The sequence below is a fragment of the Sylvia atricapilla genome, chromosome 3 (genome assembly GCF_009819655.1).
Source record: "Sylvia atricapilla isolate bSylAtr1 chromosome 3, bSylAtr1.pri, whole genome shotgun sequence".
NCBI classification, from domain to species: domain Eukaryota; kingdom Metazoa; phylum Chordata; class Aves; order Passeriformes; family Sylviidae; genus Sylvia; species Sylvia atricapilla.
This window is the reverse complement of record NC_089142.1, coordinates 15,904,892-15,922,087: the sequence shown is the minus strand read 5'-3', so window position 1 is coordinate 15,922,087 and position 17,196 is coordinate 15,904,892. Positions and strand designations below refer to the sequence as shown.

At 37.0% G+C, this 17,196-nt stretch overlaps 1 long non-coding RNA gene across 1 annotated transcript in view; it reads right to left on the bottom strand.

Annotated features, from left to right (window-relative positions):
• Window positions 1-13,893: 13,893 nt before the first annotated feature.
• LOC136358377 (uncharacterized) overlaps window positions 13,894-17,196 on the bottom strand; it is a 108,703-nt gene continuing 105,400 nt past the window's right edge. The window contains exon 4 of the long non-coding RNA XR_010743071.1: window positions 13,894-14,036. This is a non-coding gene — a long non-coding RNA (uncharacterized lncRNA). The remainder of the gene's footprint in view (window positions 14,037-17,196) is intronic.

Sequence of the window (17,196 nt, the reverse complement as noted above, 5' to 3'; positions counted from 1 at the left end):
AATACATCCTGCTTTATTTTCTGTTGGCAGCTGATTATTTTTCTACCTTAGTCTGGCACTGTTTTTGGTAATAACGAAACTATCTTAGGGAATGAGTGTTTCTCAGCATTTCACAATAATTTGAGATCTTTATCACAATTAAGCTTTGTGAACTGAATTATATTCCTTCAGCTAGTTCTACATGACATTAGGTCAATTACAGTAATAGAGGTATAAATTTTTTAAAAATACTATTAACTATTTTTTTTTTTTTACTTTCTGTAATTTTTGAGTGCTTTCTTGACACACACTATTGGAATTATTATAGAAATCCATGGAAATGTTGTGATGATATGATGTATGGTAAAAAACATGTTCAAGTAATTTCTGGGTATTATATTTCATAAACTAATCTTGTATCATAAAGGGAGTGATTTTTACCTTTATATACAGGAAAATATTACACCCAAGATCTGTGATATAAGATCTGAATTAGGTTTTCTCTTTTATGGAGGATCCAACTAGCTTTATTTTGTCAGTTTCTCCAAACCAATGTGTTTGAAAGGAAAATTCAAACACCATTCTTTTGTAGACTTGATAATGTTTGGCCATCAGCTTTGAAAACAACACTGTTTTGTTGGAAAAAAAATATGTTTTCAGATGTGATATTTTAAAGTGATGTTGAGACATCTCAAAAATACTTGGGGTTAGCTAGCTTTGCTCCAATTAAAGTCAAAAGACGTATTAACACCTCCTCCAACATGCACCAAATAGAGCCAGCAAGTCTCACTTTTCAAAAGTTTATTCAGAGTTTATGAGATAAAAAGTACTTTTTAAAAAAGAAAAACAAATATTGCCTAGTCTGTCAACCACTCTGCAGACTGAGTCAAACAGGATTATTTCTGACTTTTGCCACATCACCAATACCAAAATACTTTGCAAGCACTTTTTCAACTCATTAGCTTTATGCACCCCCATTACACTGAAGACTGTACAACTCTTAGTGATGATGACAGAATCTACCCCAGCATCTAAAGCGAAGTTTTAACATCATGTTGATGCAAAAAATAGTAGAGTATCTCACACATCTCTTTAGCAAAACTGTGTGTTCCCATTCAAGCAAATTCGCTCCAAGTATTCAGAGAAGAGATGTTTACTGATAAAACAGTGATTGTAGAAATTTGTCTGTTATTTCTCTCTGTGAACAGAATTGCTCTTAACAATAGGAACTTACACATTATGTAATAAACAGAGGCACACATCACATTGCAAATACTTGCTTGTTGTTTTCAGAGCAACAGTACAGTACTTACGAGTGTGATATAAAGGCCATACTGTGCCAATCCACATAAGACTTAAGGTGTTACCTTCTTCTCATCAGCAGTCTGAGCATTTAGCACAAGCTGTGCATACCTTCTTGTGACAAGTCCCAAAGGTATGTTGTGCAACTTCTCTACCAGACTTTAGAAGTGGTCATCACATTAATATGTGATTGCTTTTGTATGTGTTATGTCTTTTTCATAACTGATTCTCTGACAGAGCCAGTACCCACCAGCTCTGACACAGCTCCACCAAGGCCAAGCTCATCACTGATGCGGTAGCATCTCTGGGATAATATAGTTATCAACAGCCAGAGAGGAGTGAGAATATGTGAGATAAACAGCTCTGCAGACATCAAGGTTGGTGAAGGAGGAGGAGGAGCTATTGCTCCAGACCTAGAGCAGAATTCCCCTGCAGCTCTTGGTGAGGCAGCTGTGCCCCTCTTTTTCCTACAGAGGTTCATAGAGGAGCAGAAATCCACTTGCAGCCTGTGGAGGACCCCACCACAGAGCAGAGGATGCCCAGAAGAAGCTGTGACAATGTGGGAAGCCCACAGTAAGGCAGGATCCTGGCAGGACCTGTGTCTCTTGGAGAGAGAAGCTCACACTGCAGCAAGTTTGCGGCAGAAGCCCATGGGAGATCCACACTGGAGCAGCCTGTTCCTAAAGGACTGCAACCCATGGAAGAACTCATACTGGAGCAGGTCATGAAGAACTGTAGCCAGTAGGAAGGACTCATGCTGGAGAAATTTGTAGAAATGTGTTTCCTTTGGGAGGGACCCCACGCTGCAGCAGGAAGACAGCGTGAGTAGTCCTTGCCCTGAGGAGGAAGGAGTGTCAAAGTGTGACAAACTGACCACAGTCACCATTTCTCTTCCTCCTGTGCCACTGGGATGGAGGAGGTAGAGAAAATCATGAGTTAGGCCTGGGAAGAAAGGAGGGGCCTGAAGCATTCACATTTGTCTTCCAGAGCAAGAAGCCTACTTCTCAGGAAGAAGAAAGTGAACACAGAAGTAAAGAACAAATCTTTAATTTTCCTTAGCTTCCATGCTTGCCCTTTGCTTTGGTTTATGAAACTGCCTTTTCTATGACCAACAAACTTTGTTCATCTTATTTTCTCGCCCCCACCCTCATGCTGCTGAGGAGGGAAGTGATAAAGAAGTTTGATACACACCTGGCATCCAGCCAAGATCAACGAACACAACATACTAATATTTTGATAAGAATAGCTCCTACTCTTTGGGACTGTCTCTTTTTCAGTGAGTGATGAAAAGAAAATTCTATCATATAGCTTTAAAGAAGTATAAATGAAATATTGCATAACCCTTATCCTCAAACACATACCAGCTGCCTCACACATTACCGAATTTAAGTATCTTGTTGTTATGAGAGACAACTCTTGTCACAGCAATCTCTTTTGACTATATTTTTTTTGCCATGACACATTTTCTAAGTTTATTTTAGTCTCTTTCTTCAGGTAAACAGTAGTACTCAGTAAATATTACAGCACTTTCTAGTTTTGAAGTCCAAGGGGTTGAATAACACGCTTTCAGTTAGAAGAGGAGAAAAAAAAATCAAACCAAAAGAGTTTTTAGAGACTTAGGGCATACTTCTCACGTACCAGGAGATTATTCTGTCCCTTGCATATTTGATGCAGCCTCTTGGCCATATCAGACAAAGGTATTGCTCTCAGCTGAATCCCATGGAGCTGAAGTGCAGCTTAGATACACAGGCAATGTTTGGATTTATAGGATCCAGGGATTTTCTTCCCCCTCTTCTCCCGTTGTGTGTGCCAGTGGTCCCTGCTTCCTGTCTCCAGCTGATAGTGGTGGATGGGTGGAGGGTCAGGGAGAAGGGAGGGCTGGCAGTGTCCTGACAACTGGAACAGATGATGCCGCACACCACCTATGTAAACAGAAATCGGTCGCTGGGGCTGATGGAGCACAGAGATATGACCCTGCCCATAGAGCCGCTGAGTCCTAGACTCAGATGTGTTCTCACTGTTACCAGGCCAGTTCAGATCCAACTGGTAATATTTCTACCAGATGACAGTGGGCTCAGTTACAGAAATGAGGACAAAGGACAAAATAGGCAGAAAATGAGCACTGGGCATTATTTCTGCTTAGAAAAATATTCTGCATAGTTTTGGAGATGTTAAGGGGCAATTATTTAAATAGATAATATACATTCTTTATTTTCTTACCATGTTCAGCTGAAAAAGTTCCAAGTCAAACTGAAGGCTATTTAGGGCAAATTAGTCACTTAAAATGAACCGAAACAGAGTCTGTAAAGGATAAAATAAAATTTATACTAGGACTCTACCATATGGACAAAAAGAAATGAGAAAAAAACCATAGTGTTGATAACCTCAGGCTGGTAAATACCAGTTATTGGGAAATGAGTGTTATGTGATTTATATACAGAAAATGAGTGACAGTGGAACAAGGACGCTCTACAGAAACAAAATTCAGGACAGAAGCCCCTGGATGCTGGTGTTTCATCACCCCATATGTAAGATTGTGACTCCGGGTCCATGTGGTGTTCAGAATGTCGTAAAGTATGTTAATTAAGCAGCAACCAAGCACCACTGATGAAATCAAGGCTCTGACAGGATTTTAATATGTTACTGCTTTAACATCTGCCTCATAAAACCTAGAGTGAAAAACAGAGCTCTGCAGTGATCTGGGCTGTTTTCTTCCACCTTCTTCTTCATATATGGTATCATGTCACATAGCCACAGGCTTAAGATTTGTCTTTACAGAGAGTTGTAGCTCTAGAGTTTATGTGCTAAGGGACTGTAAGCACAGGAGAATATTATCTTGTGAAGACATTTGCAATTTGCAAAAAAAAAATGTTTAAAGTCCTCTATTTGAGTCCCATGTTTGCAATTTGACTGCCAATAAGTCAGGAGGAGATGTTGACAGAAAAAGACACATGGCTTTAAAAGGTATTTTTCACTAATTGACAAAAGTAGGAGTCCTGCTTTTCACACTTTGGTTGAGCCTTCTTGAGATTGTCTGGCAGATGATAGGACAAAAATCACAGTACATCAATGGAGGTAAGATATAGGGTGTTCAAATATAAATGACATTTATATAAAAAAGAAAAAACTATTTAAATTTTCTTTCATATAATCAGAATTTTCTGTGAATGTTGTTATACTTTGTTGTAAACCATTTATTAACTAAAGATGTCCTCTTGGGCATGTCTCTTACTGAACTGTTAGTGAGAAATATAGAACCTCAGCCTTGCAAGGAGTATTTTGGGGGGTGTTATTCTCCTCACCACCCAAGAATTGGTAGCCAAAATACTTTTATGACACATATAATATGGGCATGAGCAAAAAACCGTCCGAATCAGGCAGAGATTGGAGACCATGATATCTATAAAAGCCAAGTTAGAAATGGCTTAGATATTAAAATGATCACTTAAACAAGGAATAGCTTGGTTCCTCTCTTTGGACTCATAACCAGCAGGCAGAAGCTTTGAACTGAAGAAGAAAGGCTCCCTAATCTAATGTTCTTTGAGAAGACCTTTTAAATATTAACCTAGTTATGTTATAACTGCAAAACTTTTCTGTGCACACCTGTGAAGTGATTGCTTTGTGTATGCAAAGACAGAGTGGATTTACTTAAGCTAATTGGCTCTCCTTGCACTATGTTCCTTTGCGTTTTCTCCTCCCTCTCATCTTCCCTTTGTGTTTGAGGAGCTCTAGCCAAATGTTAAATATTCCTGAGGAGAAGTGTGCAAGCAGTGGTACAAAATTGTTTGGCTGAATGCTCAGAGAATATCAGTATATACTCTCTGGTGAGCAGTAGTGTACTGTGAAATTGGCAACATTTAATTGGGTTACAGCTGCTGATCATTTTGTGCAGCTATACTGGGGATTTACTAACAGATTATCTCAACACAGTTTTCTTTCTCACACCTTTTCACCCATATACAAAGGAAAAGAAGGTACAAGACTGAGAATATGTGAATCTAGACTGAAATTCTATCTTTTGTACAAAAACACAGTGCTTCATCCTTCCAGAGGAGCACACTCTTAGCATTTATAGACCTAATGAATTTGCACCAAGCTTTGACAGTAACAAAAATAACAATTGAAAAATGAAATAAATTAAACATACAAGGCCTGGAGGACAGAGAACACACATACAATGTTTTGATTTGGAAGGGAATATGGAACTTTGCGCAGACCTTACAAGAGAAAAAAAACCTTTTTGCGTCTTTCACCAGAGGATGCCTTCTCTTCCATCCCTGTCTATTCTCAAACAGAGAGTGACATCTAAGAATTTCCCCCATTCTCTAGTCCTTTCTCTCCTGAGAAGAGCTTTTTAAACAGTGGAGAAGGCTTTGATCTGCTGGCTTCCTGTTGCTATTCACATCATGGATATCCAGCAGCTCCACCTCTCTGGCCAGGTCAATGAACATACTCGAAGCAAGTATACATATTATAATATATATTTAATATTCTGTAGGCAGTAATATGTATATATACATATTACTGACTACAGAATATTAAATATAGTAAGTATTCACCTTCTGCAACCTGTCTCACAGAAAATCTGCTGACTACTCAGCCTTCCTCTCCATGAATTAATCATCTATTTTTGGCTGACTGGGAATAGGTGGAGACCACATGTCCTAAGAGTATCAAACTCTAAGAATTGAAATACACATCCCACGTTTTATTTATTAAGAGGATTGCTAAATTTTTCAGCATCAAGATTAATTATCCCAAAGTTGTACACAAACATTTCTAATCTAGAACAAAGTGCCTGGAAATTAAAGGGTGAGAGAAATAGAGATAGAAACCCATGAGATTATATAAAGTTGAGAATGGGAAACAACTGACATTTTTATGTATCATTAATACCTTTCCAAAATATCCAAATTGCCCCAAAGGTTTCAAATATAGTTACAGTTATAGTTACAGTTTCAAAAGTGGTAATAATGTAAGAAGATAAATATTTATTTCAAGACAATTCTACCTAGTCTCTGAAAGAAGTCGATTTTGTTGGAAGATACTATTGATAATGATGATGAAACAGATTTTGAAAAACTGCCTGAAATAAAATAATCCATTTTTCAGTTCTGCACATAAATGTTTGTTTCCCAATACAAATGCATTTTTATATACACACATACTGTCTTAAGATACTATCTAGACCATATAAAAGAACTATTGCATGTTATGATCTCTCCCATCTTTTCCCTTTCCCTTTCCCTTTCCCTTCCCCTTTCCTCTTCCCTATTTTTAATAACTCTCCTAGGTCTTTATTTGTACTTTTAGACTCAAAATCTCTTTAGACATTCAGTTGTGTACTCATGTACAACATTTAGCTCAATGTTCCTAGCATGTGTATTTCTTCATTTTTTATTTAAAAGCTTTCTTCCGTCTTGGTCACTATTGTCATAGAATATTAGAAGTCTATTCACAAAGTAATAATGTGTTTAAGTTTAAGTTTAGGGAGGAGAGAAATATAAACATATATAATTTTATCCAGACAAAAAAAAACAAAGTTTAAAAAATAGACATTTATTTTATCTTAACTCATTTTTATTGCAAATAAGATCTGTCACAGTAGTACTGCATAAACCATACAATTTTTCTTTGTTTTTAATGGCTAAGACATCTTTTGATTCTTTTTAGAACAGTTGCATTTTCCATGGATTAAAAAAGGTTGAGAATCTCTGCTCCAGAAAAATCCCCACCAGAATGATGGGTAGGTACAGTATAATGTAATGAATGGCTATATTCATTAGATGGTTATCATGCAAAGGAGAAAGCCTAAACCAGAAAGCCATTTAATTTACAAAGATAAAAAAAACTCAGAAAGTGCAGAATTTCCAGAGGCAAAACAAAGGGGCCAAGGCATTGGCAGGAGATTTAAATTGGGCCTACTCAGGAAGTTCTGAGCAGAAGACAGGAAGAAATGGGAATTCAGTCCTCCTAGTGGGAGTCAGGAGAGAATTTGGGTTCACTGAGGAACCAGCCAAATTCACGATGAGTTATCCTCCCTTCAGAGATAAATCTCTTTGTTCTGGAGAAGGCTCATGCAGGAAAAGGATCTTGATCTTCAAAAAACCTCCAGGAAGACTTGAGCACAAACCTGAGGAATGATCCAGACCATTAAACTGTTGGCTTACAGCAGAGAAATAAGGATAGGGACTGAATTTTTTGCTTCTATCTTCTGAGCTGTTTTTACTAAAGCATTACAGTTTTATCCTTTATTTTTCAATTAATACAGCAGTGTTTAAAAAAGAGAACACGGGTCTGAATGGGTGGCTCTACACTTACAAATTATGCAGTGGTTTCCAAAGGTTGTCAGCTGGTAATTTACACTGCTAAATAGCTGAAATGATCCCAGTACAAGTCCCATTCAAGAGAATGCCTGGGTATGGTGTAGGGGCAAGAATGGGCCAAGCACTGCAGTAGGCAGCTGGGATGCGGCCATCCTGTTTGGAAGGTAGGACAGATGAACAGTGGGAATACCAGTCAATTCATTCCAGTCTGCCTCACTGCCAGTGAATCACACAACTGATTTGGTCACATAGATATAGACTCTGTGTGTACATATGCTGTGTTTATCATAGAGTCCCCAAAAGGCAATCATTAACTGGCAATATCAGTCAATTTAGTAGGATTATTCAAACTATATGAGAACTACAAGAAGTAGGAGGGGGGTGTCAGGGCTAAAATATCAGTATCACAACAGGAAAAATATCCTTGACTGTTAGAATTCTCACTCAAATCAATTTAACTGAATCAGAAAGTAGATGAGGTCAGGAGGCCTCTTTGAGTATTGACTAGTCTAATCAAGGAGAATCAAGGAAAGCAGGCTGCCCAGGACCATGTCCAGTTAATTTTGAATACTAAGGAGAGAGGCTATGCAAATTCTTTGGGTCACTTGGTTCACTGCTGAGAAACTGCTATAGTAAAAGAGTTTTTCTAATGTTTAAATTGAATTTCCTTTATTTGGTCTGTGCCCACAACTTCTCATCCTTTAACTGGATACCACTGAGAAGTGCCTGGCTCCAGCTATCTTACTCTCTCTTCATACATCAGATGCTCCAACTGCTTCATCGTGTTCATGCCTTTTACTGGACTCACTCCAATATTTCCATATCTTTGCTGGGGAGCCCAGCAATGGGCCCAGAACTTCAGCTGTGTTTCACCAGGGCTGAGGAGAGGGGAAGGATCACCTCCCTCAAATGTCTGGCAAAACATCAAAAGAGGAAAAAATAATATTTCAGAATTATCTAGTGATTTCTAGATTCTTCCACAGAATTATATCAAAGTGGAAAAATAGTATTAACTTAGTTGACAATGTGCTTCTAAATCAACTTTATGGCCTCTTGTGATTTTTTAAGTACAAATTTTCTGCTTTTGCACCTGAGACTCCTCATTAGATCTCCTATATTCTCATTAGAAGAAAAGAATATAGAGATATAAAATTATACATAATAAGGGACAATGAATAAATTTGTATTGATAAAATTATGCTAGTAAAGAAGGAGAATGGGTACTGATGAAGAGCTTTTCCACAGGAGACTCATGTAACTTGAAATCACATTCCCACTTTTCTAGCACAATAGTGCTAGAAACTAATGGGAAAAAATTATAAATATTTATTACTACACTGCCTGTAACAGTCTCTAGCTATGTTAACCTTGATTAGGACTTGCATACTTAAAACATGGTTTAGATTGAATTAAATGGTATTTTGGCATGGTTTTGGTTCATCCTTTCAGTTACAGTTGACAAAGACACGGCAGGATGATCAGTATTTTTGAAGTATAGGTCTTTTTAAGGAAGTAAATGGAATGCCTCTGGAGGTGTTTGGAGTCATTTAAAAAAAAACTGAGGGCAAAAAATTTGGTGCACTGACTACACCCATTTCCTCTCAACATTTGGTTTGGCATATTTCATTTATAATATCAGACTAATGCATTACCACTAGCACAGGGTAACTGGAAGATAATGATCTCTGGATGCCATGCTTGTAAGTCGCTGTTGTTACCAGAGGGGATCCCATGGTGTTTCCTACAATCCTCATAACCACATAGACCAGATTATAACATCTGCATCACCATGACTGTTTTCCATCAGGTTTTATCTTTCCTAGACTTCAAGTGTGGATAGCAGGGAAAAACAGTGTGCTCACAGATCTCACCTGGTAGGAAATCACAATGCAAAGGAAACATGACTCCAGCCCTCAGAGTGAGAATTGCAAATATAACTCAACATGTGCAAAGCAAACAACAGCAGACCATTAAACTCATGTGTTAATTTGTCTAAATGCTCTTATTTGGCTGTGCTGGAATACCCAGGGTTTCACTGCAGAGATATAGCTCCTTCCTAAATCTATCACCAGTACTTTTCTATCACAAGCACATTTCCTGAAGGAAGGACAGGGAAGAAGATGAGATGTACAAGATTGCAAACATCACAGTGTGTCTCTCCCACATAGCACTGGAGTACACTCGGACCAGGGCAATGCTTCAGACACTTTGCTACATCTCCAGCAGTAAATGAAACAGGGCCAAAGACACCATGCTTCGTTCTAAGTGCTGGCATATCCCTGGAATGAGTTTGATCCATGCCTAGCTGGCAACTCCTTTAGGAAAAGCCAGCCATGGCTTTAGTGCCAGAGATCATTGTCAGGAGACAGTCCAGCCAAGACTAGAGAGTTCAGCAATAGGAGTATCAGCACTGGTTATGATTTGTGCCCAAGTACAGACACAGAAATTGTAGCTATGTCCAGTCTTGTTCCAGAATATCAGACAGTTACATAAAGAAAGTTTATACAAAATAACCCCACCCACAAGCCACTATTGATAAAATAGAAAATAATGGGAAAGGATTGCCAGATACTTGCTCTTGACTTTTTTTTTTCTTAGTCTGTTGTTTCTGGGTTCTGTGCAGCCCAAACTGAACATGGCCCTAATTTGGGGATGTTGGACGCTCCAGTAAGAATCATGCATGTAAATCAAGCCACACGCTTTATCTTGTCCTCTAATTTAATTGCTGTTTTCTTCAGGGGGCTAAAAGTTTGCAACTTGAAGACTTTTTCCTTCTGGAAGCCAAACCGATATAAGGGTGACTGAAGTCATTACAGTAGATTATTGATTTTTCCTAAGCATGCAAATTAAGACAAAAATTGAGCAACCTGGTCCATTAGAAGGTGTCCTTGCCCATGGCAGAGGGGTTGGAACTAGATGATTTTTAAGGTCCCTTTGAATCCCAAACCATTTTATGATTCTAAGAAAAATGAAGCTTTATTTTGTTTTACATTGTTTAACTGACAGTTGATTAACTGACATCTCCTAGAGCAAAATAAGAAACCTCTACAGTTTCCATCTCTAAAGTCTTGAAAAACAGAATGGCTATAGTCTTTAGTCATTCAGTTTTAAGTCATACTGATAGATTTGTGTCTTTCACAAGAGCATTTTTTCACAGGATTGTTCTACAAAATAGCGGAAATCCTTCCAGGTAATAACTTTCTCTCTCTCACTTCCCCATCAACTTTCCCTTTGTTTTGCTCAAAAGTCTTAATATCATCTTGTCCTTAAGAAAAACTTTATTACACAGCAATTGAATCTCCATGTTATAACTCATCTTTATAAAAAAAAAAATAATTTGCACAAGGAATATCATGGAATTTACTTAAAGATTAGCAGAGAAAATGACATGGAAATTGCAAGCCCAGCAATTTAGTAACTGACTAGGATGACCGGGCTTGGCACACAAAAGTGATCTGGCTGTAATATGTGAATATGTTAAGTCTTGCACAATGCTCCTTCTGCCTTTGGTAATAATTTCTGTATTGTGATAAAGAAACTTTGATAGAAGCTGGACAGCCTTGTGCTACACTTGTGTGCAAACATCCAAACTCCTAAACTGTTACATAGATGCAGAAAAGAGAATAAAATTTCAGACCAATGTAAGTATTCATTCCAAAGGGATGTATTCCAAAGTTTGATCATTTGTCAAGCTGAAGGGTGGTTTCCAGCTTGCCATTTTCTACAGCAGTGCAACATCCAGCATAGAGACTGCCTTCTAAATGCAATTTGAAAGTGTTTCAAACAGATTTCAACTAGGCAAGGATGACTCTACCTCACTGAATTGTCACTTCCATTGTAGTGGTATCTGGAGAATTCATTCATACATATAAGCACAGTAAAAAACCCCAACCACTTCCTGTTCCACAAGTTTATAGTTAGCAGTGAATAACTGATTTGAATTACTAAGCATTCAAAATCATAGTTAGAAGAAGTACAAGTTCATATTTGGGAAGAAAAAGAAAAAAATATCCACCATGTGTTCAAGGCTGTTTCACAAAAAATGGACTGATTTCCAGTCAAGCATGATTAAAAGCCCTAAAATGTTACATTCATTTTATAAAGACAAGTTTCTTCAGTCACATAAATCTTCTGGTAATAAATGTAACTTCTGTTTTGGACTAATACAAAATTGAATCTGCAAAATAATTCTCTGTATAAGGAGAACTTCCTTGTCACTCTTTTTCCATTAAAGCATTTATAATAGACATCAGATAAAGTGTAGTCTGATGGAGGACAACACTTTATTCTCTTTTATTGAAAATAACACTGAAGCACGAAAGCACTGTCTTCCACAAGATGTGCATTCATTGGAATCATTTGATACCGATTCATTGATTAAAAACACATGTAAACCCATTTCACATCCAGTATGCTTTGCATACAACCCACCAACAGACGTAACATCTGTTTTTGCAACCTGCATTTTGGTCCAGTTTTGTGCATGTGCATCATTAAGAAATCTATTTTATCAGTTTCCTGATCTGTGTACTGATAAACACTTCAGAAGAGCTTTTGCTTTATAATTTACAATTGTAAAAGCTATAATTTCCAGAAGTCTATAGGCAAAAACTCTGTTTCTCTATGGCTTTACAGAGTATTTCCTGTTACATTCAAGAAACACTCAGTCCAGTAGGCTGTGCTACATAATTAGGCACACTGTTTTGTTAAAATAATTGTCTAGTGTCCATCAAATAAAGCACAGAACTAAAATCATGCCTTGACACCTAATGGAACCAGTGGCTTTTATAATAATAAAGACATTTACCAACAAACAAACAAACAAACAAAAGACTCAGAAACTGATTTTCTGGGGATTTTTTCTTTAGTTTGTTTTTGGTTTTGTTTTTGGTGGTTTTTTTGTGGGTTTTGTTTGTTTGTTTGTTTTTGTTTTTGTTTTACTTTGGTGGAGTTTTGGGGGTGGCTTGTTGATATTTTGGCACAGAGTTTCTTTTGCCAGTCCTTCCTTTCCCAATCTACTGTAGAGAATGGAAGCACTGATTACTGCATAAAAGTATCTGCTAAAAATCTGAGCTCTCAAAAAACATAGGTAATCTCTAAATCTTTAAGATCTGTCTCACACTTTCTTCAGTACTTTCCTGCTTTTATTTCCTTTAACTGAGACTTGGAAGGAACTTTTTTGGAGTGGAGAGCGAGTCAATTCATGTAAACCTGTGCAGGACCTCGTATTTTTGTGTGCAGGGTACTAGCTCAGAGTAAAACCCATGTGCATTACTTTTTCTTCTGTAAGTAGAGTTTTCATAATCATGCAATTAAGTACACTGACTCAAATTTCTACACAGGAATCAAGAAACCTGGAGTTGCACCTCTCAGGGAACCTGTATAACCCACACAATTTTCCCGTTATACAAATTCTCAATTTATTGAATGAGGTATAAATTTTGAAGTTAGAGGGATCAAAGAAAGACAAAATATCAAAGGCATCTAGAACACAAAAAGTTAACATCACAGTCTTCAGCTTTGTGTCCAAAAAGGTCAGTAAGATATCAGTTTCCTCAAGCTGTCTAAGTGGTAGGCATGTAGGTGGTTAAAATCTGTTTCTCCTTTCACTGACTAATGGGAACACTTAGGCAATTGCTAAGGGGATACTGCCAATGTTTTAGGTGCAGATAAGGTGCATTGGTCCAGCCTGGAGCTATTTCCTCCTTATCATTATTCCATTAACCCTCGTATTTTCAACATTCATTTTAATGGCATTTCATTGCAGTGTTTCATTAATGCATTTTCCTCAACTTTTCACTGTAATCTTCTGAAATAATAGTATTTTATAATAATATGAAAAGAAAGAACCAAGATGTAATGCCAGTGCAAACCAACAAAAAATATTCCACTGCCCAAACAAAGGATCTGATGTCTCCTTGTTCTAAGGCATGCTTTCACTGGAATGGGAAGATTGAAAAGGGAAAAGAAATGGATGAAGTTAGATCATCATAGGAAAAGGAAATCATTAGAAGTAACTAAAAAAGGAAGAAGTAAGTCACCCTCTTTGCAAAGCTGATGGAGAAAAACAGAAGGAGAGAGAAAGGATCACTAAAGGGATGAATATTTTATCCAGACAAATTTTTAATTCTCTGTATGCAACTATATAAATGTCTACAGGTTATTATAATTAGACCTATAATATAGGTCTAAATACTCTTATTCCCTTTGCTTAATATTCATTATTCAAATGGAAGTTTTTAGAACCCTTTAAAACAAAGATCATCATACTTCTACTAAACTTTTCCTCCTCAGCATCTTCACAAAGGGAGCACTTTACAATTATTCTCAGTATAGATGTTGTCCCTGCAAGGCACCTCTGGACTTCTCCATGCCGTGAAGATGCAATTCTTCAGCAGTTTTTTAGCAGTCTGCATCTCCCAAATGTGCCTGTAGCAGAGGAATGAGAAACAATATTTGACTGAACACTGCCCAAAGAGAAAAGGCTAAAGGTCAAAGTGGAAAGACAGAATCATTTTTCTTGGGGGCACACCCATTTTTTCTTTGAGGAAGTCATTCCCATATTAGTATGATTTACAATGCTGATCATGCTGCTACAGATACTACTAAAACAAATCATTATGAAACGTCTACAGCCCTAATATATCTTATATTTTAGCCTTAGCTGTGACAGTCACTCTATGACTAGCTTTTTATCCCAGGTGCACTTCTGTCTGTAGCAAGAAAGCTGCAATTCAGCTTGCAATAAACATAAACCACTATAATAGGTTGATTTTGAAATTTTCACTTTAGATGTAATTTATAGGGATTAGATGCTATACATCATAGTTCATAGAAACAATATAAAAAAGACAATTATTAGAACTAATTAAAAATTCACACATCTGGGACTATGGAAAAACACTTCAAAATAACTATCTACCCAAATTGATATCAGACACACTGAGAATACAAGAAAGACAGATGCTATGTTTCTGGGAACATATACACTGCTAGTGGGTAAAATAATTTTGCTCTTATCTATGTTTATAGTTCTAAAAAACCAGCCCTCAGGTTCCAATAGAGAATGACACAAAATGCAACTTGTGCAAATGTAACATGTTGGTGCAATTGAGAAGACCCCACATATGCTGAATTGACTACAACATGCCATAAGCCACTCGGGGCATTTGGTTAATGCACTTAATTTAGCACAGTAATTGCTCTATGAGAGCAAACAAATTGCCAAGCTATTTCTTACACTGTGCTTAAGACTAGTTATTTTCCTTTCTTTTTCCATGTCCTATTTACTTTTTTCTTTTTCTCTCTACCTCATCTTTATTTTAAGGAAGTTTTCTGTGACTCTAGTAAAAAAGTAGGTTCTGTGTTACATTCAGACATAGGCAAGCACTCTTTTCTGACTATTTTTCTTGGGTTCATGAAGTTGACTGTGTTGTAGTTTGAGTAATCCAGTGGCTTTCTCGTGTATTTTTTTTCTGATATAACTTGTTCATTTGTTAGAATTAAATCAGCAGATGCAATTTCCTACCACATTAGTCAAGCCAAAAGAAATGCTCTGAAGTAACAACAATTTGTTTCATTAATATTTATCCCATGAAAACATTTGTCTAACAGCTGAAAGTACTGGGTAGTTCTGCAAGTGGTTCATAAGAAGGATGAATATGTCAAGTCACCTCTTTGAGCTCTCTGGCTGCTTTGTATATCATCACTGTGAAAAACTATAAGAATAAGCCATGAGATATTACGGGTTTAACCATGATGGAAAAATAGAAGGTTCCTACTCTAGAGCTGACAGACAAGAAAAAATAATACTAATATCTGAATTAAAATAACAGAAAATAGGGGGATAAATAGAATTAGCACGGTAAGCTAATCCTATGTATACTTAATGAGTTTTGTATATCTGTGATGCCTGCACAGGAACCATCTGCTTACTTCTCTTTACCATCAGTGTAGAGAGAGGCATGTGAACTTTAGGATGAGATAAATCCATGATTCCCATCTGACTTGACTACTAAGTGTGTTGGGACTAGCTCAGACATAACTTCTATGTGAAAAACACTAACGTTTGAGCAGGTGTATCCCACTCAGACTGCCAAATTATTCCTAAGGTTTTTCTAAGTTTCTCAGGAGAAGGTGGTTTCTTTTTAGAGAGAAGTTTCGGAGAAGGGAAAGGAAATTGCACTGATGAGGATTATGTTCTTTTCCTCCATGTACAAAGAAGTCTTTAAGGAAAAAAGCACACAAAAAATATAAACAATAACAATACAAAGATTGACATCAGCTGCAAAGGCCAGAAATCAAGTTCTGTCCAGCAAATATGAATTAAGCAGGTAGAACCTGGGAAGGGCTTTAAAGATCAAGAAAATGATTTAAAATAAAAAGGGAAACCACTGAATTGATATAATTTCCTTGGCACAGTTAAATTGAAACCAAGAATCCACGTACCTTTACAACAGAAGAGAGATGATAGAAACAAAAGGGGACTGAAAATAACTCTGAAGTAAAGATGTGATTAATTGAGATTAAAGATGTTGGAATTAAATAGGAATGAGGATGTAAGGAAAAGTGCGTGTAAAAGGTTTTCACAGTGAGAGGAAATATAGCTTACATCCCTTCTAGATGTTCCAGGAAAGCATCCACCAGACCTAGTGATACTCCAGACAGCAGAACATAGAGAGAGGGCCAAGTGAAAAACAACAATGGATTACATCAGAGACAAGCTGGATGATGTCATAGTGATGAAGAAGATAAATATTGTGGACAGTTAAGTAGCTAGAACTCTTTTTTTTTTTTTTACTCAAATTGACCTTTAAAATCATATAGTATAATAGTAGAGTATTTTCTGTTTGTAGAACAGAAGAGAAATCTGAAGAAGTGCTCCATGCATGAGTCATCTGCAAAGAAACAGTAGTTGATTCTGCATGTGTTATTCAGACATACAATATAGAAAGAAAGAAGAATAAGAAAAAAAAATCTTATTAATAGATAATTAGTAACGAGAAACTACAGAAGAAAATACTTCAGAAATTATCAGAAGTAGAAGAGGGAAAACCAACTTATGTTGACATCTCAAAAGCCAGTGGACGATGGAATTTTTAGAAGAGCATACTTGATTATATCAATGACATCTGATGAAAATTGATAGCACATATTGAGTATGAGATTTGGCTAACAAGAAGACCTTTGAAATTTCACAAGACTAATTTCATTTGAATGAGATTGGTCTGTGCTGGGCTTGGGGAACAAAAATGGAGTGATTTTATACAGCATACACAGGAGTGAAATAAAAAGTTGTGCAGTAACTAGAAAAGAAATTGAGGACACAAGTGATTTTTTTTTATTATTAAGAGATATTAGCACAAGGTTCACAAGAAGAATAAGAGAGGAACCATCCCTATGTTTGTTTCTTCAAGAGAAGAGAGAAATTTCTGTCCCTCTATTCCTCTCTTGTCCCTTGCTACCAAATTTCTTTAGTAAAAATCCCTGTTTTGTTAATCACACTACTTTATTACACTCGCATAGCCAAGGGACATTGCTGACGATTTTCAGCCCCTTCCTCCCAGAGGAAGTGCAGGGCAGTAAGGTG